Source organism: Haliaeetus albicilla, chromosome 4 (genome assembly GCF_947461875.1).
Source record: "Haliaeetus albicilla chromosome 4, bHalAlb1.1, whole genome shotgun sequence".
NCBI classification, from domain to species: domain Eukaryota; kingdom Metazoa; phylum Chordata; class Aves; order Accipitriformes; family Accipitridae; genus Haliaeetus; species Haliaeetus albicilla.
This window is the reverse complement of record NC_091486.1, coordinates 52,326,011-52,338,577: the sequence shown is the minus strand read 5'-3', so window position 1 is coordinate 52,338,577 and position 12,567 is coordinate 52,326,011. Positions and strand designations below refer to the sequence as shown.

Below are 12,567 nucleotides of genomic sequence, written 5' to 3'. Positions count from 1 at the left end.
TCAAATCAGTAGATCTGCAGAAAATCACACTCAGCATCTCCAGGCCTTATTTGTCCCACAGCAATCAATGCCAAATTTCAAATGGAGTCCAAACAAAGATTAAGTTTAGACTCTATCTCCATAATGATAATTTAGGGCCAAGATGCAGTAGGTGCTGAACACTCTGCAGGCAATATAACCTCTCACTTGTAAAACCAGGCCATAACTTTTCAATTAGTGAATTTAGACTGGACTGGAGAAATCATAACTCAGACCACCTCTTTTGACAATTGTTTAAGCTTTAGAAATTGACTCCTGCTCTTGGACTGTGGAGCAATGCCTCTCCCCTTGTCTGTGCATTACATCCCCTCCTCAGACTGTACCTTCCTTGTTCATACTGCTGAGCCTGAGATGATGGAATTGGCCATTTGCCCAGGTGGAGGGGGAAAAAAAAAAAAAAAAGCAGTTACTGTAATGGAACGGCTTTCTGACTTTTCTGAATACAGTAAGTGAAAATCCCATGCAGATAGCGCATAGCGTGTTTAATGACTCACGCTCCGCATTTTCACCAGGGAAAAATTTCAGGCCTGCACTCAGTTGAAAGATGGAAATTTTTATAAAACTTCTATTGTGGTATGTTACCATCTGTTCAGAAATTAACAAAAACAAAATCTAAGTAAGTAAATTGTTTGATATTCTTTCTTTCTTTTTCTTGTAGTAAGAGCTTTCTGTTCTATAGATAAGATGTGAAACTCGGGGGGGGGGGGATGTGAGCATATACAATTCAGTACAAAAGAAAAAAAAAATAGAGACTTCAATCTAATTGCTTGCTAGCTTTGGGAAAATTAAAGTCCTGAAAAGTAAACTATTTGATACATTATGGCCATTTTCTCATACAAAGATTAGCAGTGTCCTGTATCAGTCAGGGACCAAGAGAATTTTGTGTCTGTAAGCATTAGCATGTGCTTAGGCCCCAAAAAAACTCAATTTGAACAGCCCCCAAGGTCTTCTGATGAGACAACTTTACTGAAAAAGTGTTCTCTCCCTTGGGAACCAAGCCACTAAGGATTTGGATGAAACGTGTATAATAACACAAAATTTTAAGTTTTGGTTGGCAAAAAAAAAAAAAAAAAGAAATTGCAGTCAGCAAATTTTGCCCCTTTCCTTTCTCCTTCATTCTTTCTAATGCTTCATAAAAACACATGACTTTTTCCGCCTGTTTTTAAGCAAGAATATATATTTCTTTCTTTTCAGAGAGTTGAATTCTTGGAACTCATACCATTTTCATTTAGCTATTTTTACCCGCCCTGCTCCTTCCTGTATCCATGGAGTTTCATCAAAACATTGAATTCCAGTCTCTAATGACATAACCTTCCCCTTTCCTTCCTGTTCTCATGTCACCTCTCATTTTCTCACCAGCTCCATAGACTTCTTTGATTTTTAGACTTTTTCTGCTCTAGGCTTCTTATTTTCTTTATGTACTTTGCAATAGCACTGGCCTCTTCTCTGCAGCAGGGAATATTATGAAGTCACAAACTTCTGTGTAAACAAGCAAAGAAAAAAAACCCCAACAACTGCCTCAGCTGAGGAGAACAGCTTCTCTTCTTCCCTACTGTAGGGAAAAATCTGACTTCAAAGTCCTAGTTTTGAGTTTTGTCTTACATCAGCATCAAACTGGAATGATTTGACTATAATCACTCTATGAGATTCTTATCTGCCATGTTTGGTATAAATCAGCTATAGGACAGCTATAGGGAAATAAACAGAAAGATTGTCATGTAAAGTTGAGACAAAGGGACTGTGACATACGTTTAACAACTCCACTGATTGTATTTAACAATTAAATGTGAGATAAAAGTGCTATTCAATGTATGCCTGAAGTTACTTAATGGATTAACACCAGCAAAATATGCATCATAGTCTGGCTCTACAAGATCTTTCCACATGCATACTACACTTTGCTACAGCTGTATATTTCTGCAAGACAGAGAGTTCCTATGGTGTGGGAGTTTTAAGGGTAAAGGTAGGAACAGCAATCTGGCATAAACATTCCTTGTCTTAGAAAAAAATTGAACTGCAAATGGAATTCATTTGCTGATTTGCAGGAACAATGAAGTCAAGCAACAAAACTTAGCAAACCATATTAAAAAGTATTCTCACAAGTATTTTTGCAGGAGGCAGAGGTGTTTATGAACCAAAAAAAGAGGTGTAGAAGTTACAATTGCTCTAGGGCAAATTTTAACTGGTTTCCCTTCCTTATTAGATTTCTCATTCATAAAAAATTGCTAGCTGACTTAGCAGTCATTGCACCACATGGGATTTTAGGTGCTTCTAACCATCTGGATGTATTTTTTCCATTTGTCTAACTAATTTTCCATTTTCAATTAATTTATCTTAATTTTAGCTCTTTGTCTATACAATTAGAGTTATCTGGAACATCAAGACAAGCCTTTATTTCAGCAGGAGTATGGACAACATATTTGCTCAGAAGCAAAGAATACAAGCTCTAGGCTATCACAAACTCCATTGCCATTCTCAGCTGGCAATACTAAAGAAAGTTCTTGATGCAATAAATCATGTTTGATCCTGACACTTTTTCCTAATCTGGATCCTGAAAGTTCAGAGTCCTTCCAAAAGGTGTCACTGAAGTTTCCAGTCAGGTTTGTTCTCAGAACACAACATACTCAGATTCAGAGCAATGGCACTAAGTTAATCAATTTGAGCTCTACACTGACAATCTGCCAGGAACCCAAAGCTAAACATAAAACTGAATTCTGTAACATGTCAGGTGCCCCAAATTTTCATCAAATTCAATGGCTGAGCCGTTGAATGGGATTCAAGGATTAGAACATTAATGTGTACAGAGTTACACCTATCTGTAACTTCCCTGTGGGAATGCAGTGCAGGAAGATTACAAGACTAAGTCAGCAACTTCTGAGTCCTACAGTCTTATCTCTTGGTGCCCAGCTAAGTCTTCTATCAACAGAAAACAGTTGGAAAGCTTGCTACAAAAAGTTATGATCCTGCAAGATTCAGAATATTATTTGCATGATAAGCTGAGAAATTAGGTTTGAAGTCTTTCCTGTGTTTAAGTCTAAAAAGAAAAGCTTAGTAAGATACAGAAACGCCAAGTTTAGTCTTCTTACACACAGAAAATTAACAGTCTGTTTGGACCAATGCAGATTATTTTGTGCCGGCCTACAGAAGCTCCGTGGGGAGCACATTCAGGTTAAAGAAAGCATGCAAAAGAGAGGTAATATGATACAGATTTATATTGCCTTTCATTTTTGTTCATACCTAAAAGAGCTCAATGACTAACAATATCAATAATAATGCTTTCTTTGAAATGTTCAGTCTTACCCACACTGGAGTTGTGTATGTTCAGGATTCACCTGTAATTTATCCATATTTAATCTTTTTCATGCCTCCCTTCCCTGCTTACTATACTTGGATCATTGACATTTTTATCAGTTGCAAACAATTACAAAAACCCTTGGCATGATGGACTTAAGCAACTTCAGAACTGAATCTCTGATTCTCCCCCAGGTTGGCAAGGCCATTTTCAGCAAGTCAATTCTCCCTTCCTTCTTCCATAAAGTGGAAATGCATAATATGACTTCCTTTATTAGAGCTTTACCTGGGGCCACATAAAGAGCTGTGTACTACAAGAGGAAACAGTCTACTGGATCATGTTTAGCACTAGAAATAAGAGGACAGCTTTGTCATGACCTACTGTGTTACCTACCTTAAGCATGCTTTTGTGCCTTGTTTATATTCCTTCTCACACCCATCATCAAAAGGAGCTACTCATTTAAATTGCCTCTGTGAAGAGAGACTCTTCTCACTCAGCAGGAAAAACAATGAGGTCCTTAGAAGGGCTGACTAGAAAAAAATCAACTAGTTCACATAGATGCTTTGCCATTTTTGCCCAATACCCAATGCTTTTCCTTATGTAATTGATTAATGAAGTCCCTGAAATTCCTCTGGAGATATGCCAGACCACAGATCCTGTTCTCATTTTATTTTAATTCTAGGAAAAGCAAGCAAGAAAAAATGGCTTCTAAAAAGTTTCAGCTACTATTCCTGACACTTTTTTCCCACAGAAATCTATCCATAACTGACTAACTAGAAGGTCTGATTGCCTTGTTTTCAGAGATGGGTGATGAGTTGTGTTTGTTTGCACTCTCAGTCACCCGAGTGAACAGCTGTCGGATTTTTTTTAACGGATTTTGCTGCTACACAGTTTAAGCAAATAGGAATATGCACTGTTTGTGCAATTTCAAAATCTTATTTGAAAGCACTTCATGTGCACTACAGACACTTTCTTATACCTCCATGTTCCCCTTCCTTTCCAGTGCTATGCATTGCAGTGCACTGGAACGCTGGCTTCCAAAGGCATCTGAAGTGCCCATGAATCTGTCTAAACAAATACACGGGCAGATAATCTAAACCAGAGCATTTCCATCTGTTAAACCTCTACAAAGCTGACATTTGGTAATGACCATCACCTCCTAAAGTGCAGGCTGCACCTCCGACTGAAGACATTGCCAAGCATATTCTGATTTTCATTTGCAATATTTAACTTGGAAAGGCTCAGTGACAACTGCACAGTAGAAGTTAACAGCCAGTTAGAATTGCTATTAGCATGCCCGAAGGAGGGGGCAGGGAGGGAAATAAGACCAAATTAGCTGTGGTTTGTGAGCAAGGGAGGTCATCTCTGAAAAAATAACATGATCCCAGTGGGATAAACAGTACAGGAGATAAATCAGTAACTGGGCCAATCATGAAATACAGGTTCTGCAAATATTTCACAGAGTAATGGAAGGGGAGCTAAGGAGCAAAACTATTAGACTGGTTAGATAGAAATACTCAGAGGGAGCGTACAGTCTCTAGAAACATGACACTGGCACAGGGTTGGTGGTCAACTAACTCCAAGGGATTGCTAAATGGAACACAAATCAGCCAATGAAAGATAGTTCACACAAAGTTATGCTTAGGATTTGTGTTGTCAGTGGCTGAGCACAAAGGCCTCTGCACCTCAGCAGAGGAGGTTGTGTAGCTGATGCTCTATAGTAAGTCAAAGGTTACCTGCTTTATCTTGTAAAGTTGAATTTTGTGCTCGCTAAACCCATGTTAATTGTCTTTACTAACATTTGAATTTTTAAGATGATGTTTCACAGACACTGGATTTGGTATAACAAGTTATGCTATTTGAAAGCATAAAGATTTGCCTCATATGTTCTCAACAATGGACTCTGTTACTTAGTGCTCCCAGGTATTACTAAAAATCTAAAGTGCAGAAAGAAATCCAGAAGGTCAATGTAATCAGTAAGATTCTGAAAACTTACTTCAAAAAGTAAGAGAACCTTGAAAACAGCATACACTCAAGCACATAAAGGATATACTTTTTGTATATCGATATACTTTTCATTACACTAAAAAGATTGAAAGACTCTTTCCTCCTTCTTTATTTTCTTCCCGAAAAATGAGTCAGAGAACAGATAAAACCAGCACATTTTCATCACGAAGAGCTGCTCTGACCCCTACTTTATATTAATTGACTCAGGGAAAGAAGGAGAAAATTTCCCAAAACCAAAAGAAAGTAGTAATTGTTAAGTTCAGTGTAAATAAGTAATCAGTTTAGTGTTAAAAACAATCTAGAAATATTTAAGACATGGGCTTCAATACACAACTCGTCATGAATGGGATCATACAATCAACATAAGCTACCTATTTTTTCCCTATATTCCAGATACTGTGCATAGATCTGTATTACTAATTTTAAAAAGTCTGAGCTTGTTCTGTGGGAGTGTTTCATGCCATGTGGCCACAGTACATGTCCACGACATCAAGTTACCCACCTCTAAAACAGGATGGCTGAATGCAAAATGCCTTGTATGAATGGGCTTTGGCTCATAACAGCTCTTGGACCACAGTCAGAAACTGAAATTGCTAGCGGGCCCAGCCAAAACCATGCAAAAGCTCTTTCAACAATATATCCATCTACAATGATGTTCCAGAGCCCAGCAACCTTTCCCTAAACTGGTAATTTACCAGCATACCTGTAGCCTCCGATTTCTTTCTGTACTGCTTGCAGAAGTTTAAAGTTTGGAAGCCACTACGCATATTGGCCATTTCCTGTTGACACAACTAGACAGAAGAGGGGAAACATCTGCAGATGTTGCTGTAACTTAAAGGCTATCACTACACAGCCTGGAAAGACAGAACTATTTCTCATGTGCTTTAACTCACGGGAAACCTCTGGTGCCAACCTGCTTGACGCGGCTTAGCTCAAAGCAGAGGACTAGGTCTGAACTGTCACAGGCATCTTATCAATATTCCACAAAATCTTTGAAGAAGTGCTGGAAACAGGAAAAGTAACAATTTACTGAATGAACAGTTAAGGGGGTTCTAAGAAGGAAAGGCAAGGTAGAATATTTCCACTTCCAAGTACTGAGGTTATTTACCAGCTCAGTAAAGAAGCATCTGGTAGAATATAATGTATAACCTCCATCTAAGGATTTCAACAAGTCCTCCATCAGGGTTTCAAAGCACTTATGAAAGTTATACGGTACTGACAAACTGAGGCAAAAGAAAGAAACAAAGTAATTCTCTCAAAAAAACATAGGACATCTGGATAGAAGCACAGGTTTCCTCTGCTTTTAACCAGTCATGAGTGCACTGCCTCATCAAACCCACACACGTGATGGAAACTCATCAGAATCAAGGATAATTATGCAAGAAAGAGGATACAAGAATGGTAAGACACGTTCATCCACCAACTCACTTAAGCCATAACTCAGAACAGGAAGTTTCACAGTCAGACTTTCAATTCCTACACCAAGTTAAATCAAATACATTTAAAAGAAAAAGCCTTGAATGGAAAAAACAGTCTCTTTATGCCACCCGCTACCAGAAAGATTATTGTTCTTGCTTCAAAACTATTTCTGATTTAAAAGCTACTTGAAGTTCAAAATCCAGGCATTGGATTATTTTCTCTCTGTTTGAATTTCTACACAGGAAAACTGAGTAATTTGTACAGTTAGCTAAGCCAAAAAAAAAAAAAAGAAAGAAAGAAAGAAAGAAAAAAGGCAGGGAGGACGATGGCCACTACTGGATTAAAATAAATTTATGCTGATAGAATAACACTGTCAAAAGTCTCACAGGAACAAGCATTTTTAGAAGTCTTAAACCAGGCCTTATATTAATATTTTTTTTCCTCTCTCTAAAGCTTACTTCTCTGATCCACAATAATTTTGGGACCAAGCCTTTGTGTCTTGACATCAATGTTGTTGGTGATATTTTCAGCACAGGAGTTGCTTGAATGTATCAGTTAAAATGTCCACTATCCTTTTCCTGACACTGGCCACAACCAGCTGCTTCACAGAAAAGTTTAAGACACTTCAAGAGGCACCAATCCAAAAAAGAAGTCCCTCCTTCACCACCAAGAGTTAAAAGGGTTCTCTTGTTTCCTCTCTGATGTTGCTGCATTTTGTTTTAAAGATCATTACTGTAACAAATCTGGGTGTTCTTGCTATCCACGCAAACATGCCATCATTTCTGAATCCTTCCAAACTCTCAACTGTATATCCAGCAGTACACAGTTAAATATATATATCATATGTATTTGTGCTTTATGGTATATGTTATAAGCTCAAGTCTGTGCTTCCACAAAGAAAGGGAGCTGAAGCAGTAAGGGTCCGCTTCTGCACTCTCTTTCTCTTTTTTTTCTGTGCATTTATCACCAATGAAGGATATCAGACATGACAGCCCTGGAGACTGAAGTCCTTGGTCTACACAAAAGGTCCAGTTCTGTCAGCAAGAGGGGGGACTTCACTTTCACACTGTTTCAACAGTATGTTTCAATCAACAATGCCTTGAGAAACTTCCAAGAACCACCAGCAAAAGTCAAAGGAATGAGCAATATTAAGACTAACTAATCAAGGTTCTTTGAGAACTCTTTCTGAGAACTACCAGGGAAATCAATTAAGACCAATTGCATTCGTCATTTAGGCTGGAACACATCTGAGACCATGTAACTGTTTATTTATGGGTCACTTAAAAATAACCCTATAGAAAACAACCATTAAGTTGCTACTAGCACATACTGGATTTGAAACAGCAATTAAAGTTTCTCATTTCATTAGCAAAGGAGTCTGTTAACAAAGCACACCAGTCCTCACCAAAAGCAAGCTTACAAAAGCTAGGGTGGGAAAAGGGTTACCAACATACATGTTAAAATGTCAACAAAATATGCTGTGCGCTCTGTTCTCTAGAGCGATCTCATTATTATTTTTCCACTAGCAGCAACTCCACAATTGCACAGGGGTCAGAAAAAGAAATGGAAGCAGTTGTGAAATTGTCCCATCTACTTTTATCATCCACGTGGAAAAACACACAAAAAGAATAACAGGTGTACACTGGGGAAAAAAACCCTAGATTAAGTCCTTAAACTTCTTTTTTTCATAGTTTTTAAGGATAAGAGTACACTCTGAATGTGTAAGTTCTCCAGAAGCACTGTGTCTTTAAAGTCGGAATGTGACTTTTTTTCACCCATAAGAAAAAGTGCAGTTTCCCAGGTTCTTACTGGAAAGTTTTCTTGGGAAAATATTCATTTCCAAAGCATTTTTTTTTACACTTTTGGTTCACTGGTTGTATGACTCTTGTAATGCTTTAATAGTGTTTTTACTCCACGAATGTTTGTAATAACTTAATCCATCCTATTTCCTACAGTATCTCCTTTTAAGGATAATTATATCAATATGCTTCTGACATTTTGTAATCCAAACAATTTCTTCTTTCTAGATTTTGTTCTCAGTTGGGTGATTCAAAACAAGAGTTAATTGTATGTTCCTGGCCCTCACAATTTTCTGAAAAAGCTGCTGCACAATAAAACTCAATAAATAATAACCCCCAAAACATTGGAAACATGGATAATTCTGTGTAGAATTTTGTTAAATTCTCACAGCTTTCTTTTCTAATAAAAGAGTTCAAGATTAACTATAATCTGATGCATTTTCCAAGACAAAAATCTCATGAATATATTTTGTGTATACCTGCCCTAAGAAAGCTTTCTTTGGTTTTTTTGGTTGTTTTTTTTTTTTTTTTTTTCTTATAAAAAGCTGCAATGGTATGTGTTCTGTGACAGGCTAAAAATATATACCCATAATTAAATGCTATTACATATGGCATTTTATAAAGACCCTAACTGTATCTATTTATGACAGTAAGCTATCCAAGAACCTAAGCAGATTGAATAGGCTTACAGAAGTTTTTTTCAAAAGCTACATGTGGTTTTCTACAGAGGAGATAATATTGTTCAACCCAATTCTTCCCAACTTCTGTGCTATTGTGCCACAGTCAAGCCTCAAAACTTTTCAGATTATTGGAATTTAGGAATTAATATATTTTATGGTTCCACAGACTGGTTTGGGAACTACTTCTTTATCACTTCAGAGTTTAGCTCCTCCTATCTACCCTAAGGCAAAAATCAGGCCTCTTCTGCTGCCTTTTCTGATGCTCCATTTATAATATAAGCTAGCAAAGTAGCTTTAACACGTCTGTTGCACTTGATCCATATTTAGAACATTTTTACTGTAAATTTCTGTAAATTATTAGATTTGATGACAGTGATCATGTCAAACAGGATCTGGTCTTCATTGTGTAAGGTACCACACTGCCAGTAAGCAGTCCTTCCGCTGATGAGTTTGCAAAATATGGGAGTGATGTAGAGATGAAATGACTCACACGGAGCTAGTCAAAAGGCCAGCTTCAGGACTAGTGACAAAAGCAGGTTTCTCAGACCAAAGATCAGACTCCATTGTACTTTTTGTGCCTCCACATCACATTAAAAGACAACATTGCAGTCTAACTAGAAACCACTGGCTTTAACGCAGTTATTAGCTTTATTGCTACTTAGACTACAGACACATTCTAAGACAGTCAGGGAGAATTTTGATAGGCCTAACATCTATTGTCCTCTCAAAGGTCCTTTGCTTAATACTGAGTGAGGGAAGTGGTAAAGCTGCTTCTTAGCTGTTTATAAAGGAAACCAGAAGATCCTTTGATAAGATGCTATCTTCTTTCCTTCCTCTCACTGTATTCACTGTGCAACAGGGGAATTTTAGCTTTGTGTTCCCTGTCCTATACAGCAATCAAAGGCTCTAAAAGGGACCTCTCTAGCTTTGTGTTCCCTGTCCTATACAGCAATCAAAGGCTCTAAAAGGGACCTCTCTAGCACACCAGATCAGACTATTACCCATTAAGTCTCTTGTTCTTTGTAACACTAGAGATACTTCTATAACACATCGAATATGTATCTGGTGAAAATTGTTACCAGAATGTTTCAATCTCAAGCTCCCGCTCTCTGTAAATAAGTTACAGAAAGAAGCCAACTGACAGCACTTGACAACATGAAGCATGGTGCCAGAATGCAAACCAATAAAGTTTCTTCTTCTTGAATGTGACAAAATGCTTATTTTAAGCATACTGAGACAATAAAGTGCTGATTAACAAGCAGCATGTTCTTCAATGAAACTTGTGAGTGTGCAGTCTTGTGCTAAATAGAGAAGATGCTGAAGGTATGCAATCACAAGTATGTGAACAGCTCCACATAAAGGTACCAAAAGTTAGCTTTAAACTAACTCACATTAATACCAGTAACAGAATATCTTCAGCTACATGGAGGACTGACCCAGTGTCATGGACATATTTTTCTGAACTCATTAAGCGTAAATACACGTGTAAGGTTTATTTCTCAACTAGCTAGCTTATAGCTGTCTCAGACATATCTATGCTGTCTGTAGTCATGTCTTTCACTGCTACCTTATGCTGGTATAAATGGGTATATTGAGCCTTCAGGGACTGCCAGTGAGTGATTACTTTACCCTTAGCTAGAAATTATGATACTCTATGCGTAGATAGCCTAATCACATGTTAACACTGTGTTCTGCAGAAATTAATATAGACAAAGCTGAAAATAATACTCACCCACACAGTCTAAAAATAAGCACCAAAATTTCCCCTCCTCGTTTCTTTCTGATTTTTGTTTCCCCTCAGGTGATGACACCATTCTCCTTTCCAGCTCTCCTGAAATGCATCATGTGCTCTGGGTCACCGATTGTACTGGGGATCTTTTTTTTTTTTTTAATGTTATGTTTTTAATGTTATACTTTTGGGATGTACTGTGTGAGGCAAATCAAGAGTCTGTTTATTAGACCAGAATAAACAACAGAAGATACTGGTTAAACACCGCCTCCAAGAACCAGATACCTAGAAACATATTTAAGCATATAAATAACGTAGGAAGCATAAGCACAAATGTGATATGCACTAATTACAGTCAATGTGGTGTTTTCAGCTGCACTACCATGAAGAAATATATTCCTTCAGAGTATTTTTGGTATGACAGACTCTGTTCAGTTTAGTCCTGCAGCTCAGCCCATTTCAGACTTCCAAAACCAAGCCAATTAAAATACCAGAAACTTACTGCATATTGATTGCTTTAGACCATGCAATTTAATGCAGCCTTGTTTCATGCAAACACAGGAATTTTGAGAGCACAAGATCCTTAAAATCAGTAAAAAGGGTAATAATTTAACAGGAGCACTGCAGAAAATACTTGCAGTTCCCGCCAAGCAGACAAGCTTTCCAACAAGAGGACAAATGGAGAAGAGTCCAAATGAAACTACCTGACCACAAGGAGTAGCAGTTCTAGTTTTGGGGCAGTTTGATATGTACTTCTGTAGTATTGATATGTCCTCGTGCATATACTTTATGAGCCAATAAAGTTCCAAAACCAAAAACTAATAAAGCCCAAAAACATCTTATGAGGCAAGCAAAACAAGTTTCCACTTCCCAGACGAAAAAAGTGAGGTCAGTAGGTATGAATACAGATGGAGCTGGTTCTAGAAGTGGGATGAAGAACATGGAGTTCTGGGATTATGCTCCAGACTTGCTACTTTTGTGGTATTTAATTTAGAGAATTTGGTGAAGGGAAGGAGAAGAATGAGTTTTTCATTACACATTATGTATATATGCATGCAATCCCTGACATAACGTGTCCCCAACCCGGTCTAAGACCTACCTCAGTAGCACACAGTAAAACTCATGCCCAGATGACTGAAGCACAAATCCGTGGTGGTGATTCTCAGTATAGAGGGCACACTGTACACCATAGGAATAATGCCATGCTGCCAGATGCATGCTCCATTACATTCTTCTAGTCCTAAAGGAAAAACACTTTAAATTCAGTAATACATAATATTCCTGTTAATGTGAGACAGGAGACTGGCAACATGCCACTAACAGAGACAAGCAATGGAAAAAACAGAGAACTAGTACAGTCTCGCAATCTGAAGCAGACCAACCTCTTGTAAGCTGTCTCCAGCCTTGGGGCTGGATGGTCCAGGCTGATTTATGAGCACAATATTTACAACTAACACACATGAAATACATTATGAGTAGAAATAAATCTCCTAACATGCACAGAGAACAGCTAAGATAAAAGAATGCATATGGTAAACTAGGTGAATGTTTGTCATTAAAAGTGTGGTACTAAAGCCAGAGCAGTCTTTGGGGCAATGGAGA

The 12,567-nt window shown here is 37.8% G+C and overlaps 1 protein-coding gene across 2 annotated transcripts in view; it reads right to left on the bottom strand.

The window, feature by feature from the left end:
• Positions 1-12,567, bottom strand: part of SKI (SKI proto-oncogene) — a 153,080-nt gene that overhangs the window by 131,676 nt on the left and 8,837 nt on the right. For both annotated transcript variants that reach the window (XM_069782743.1, XM_069782744.1), the window contains 2 exons: positions 12,065-12,205; positions 10,969-11,067 (listed from right to left, as the gene is read on the bottom strand). The gene's annotated coding sequence lies outside the window, so the exon portion shown is untranslated. The remainder of the gene's footprint in view (positions 1-10,968; positions 11,068-12,064; positions 12,206-12,567) is intronic.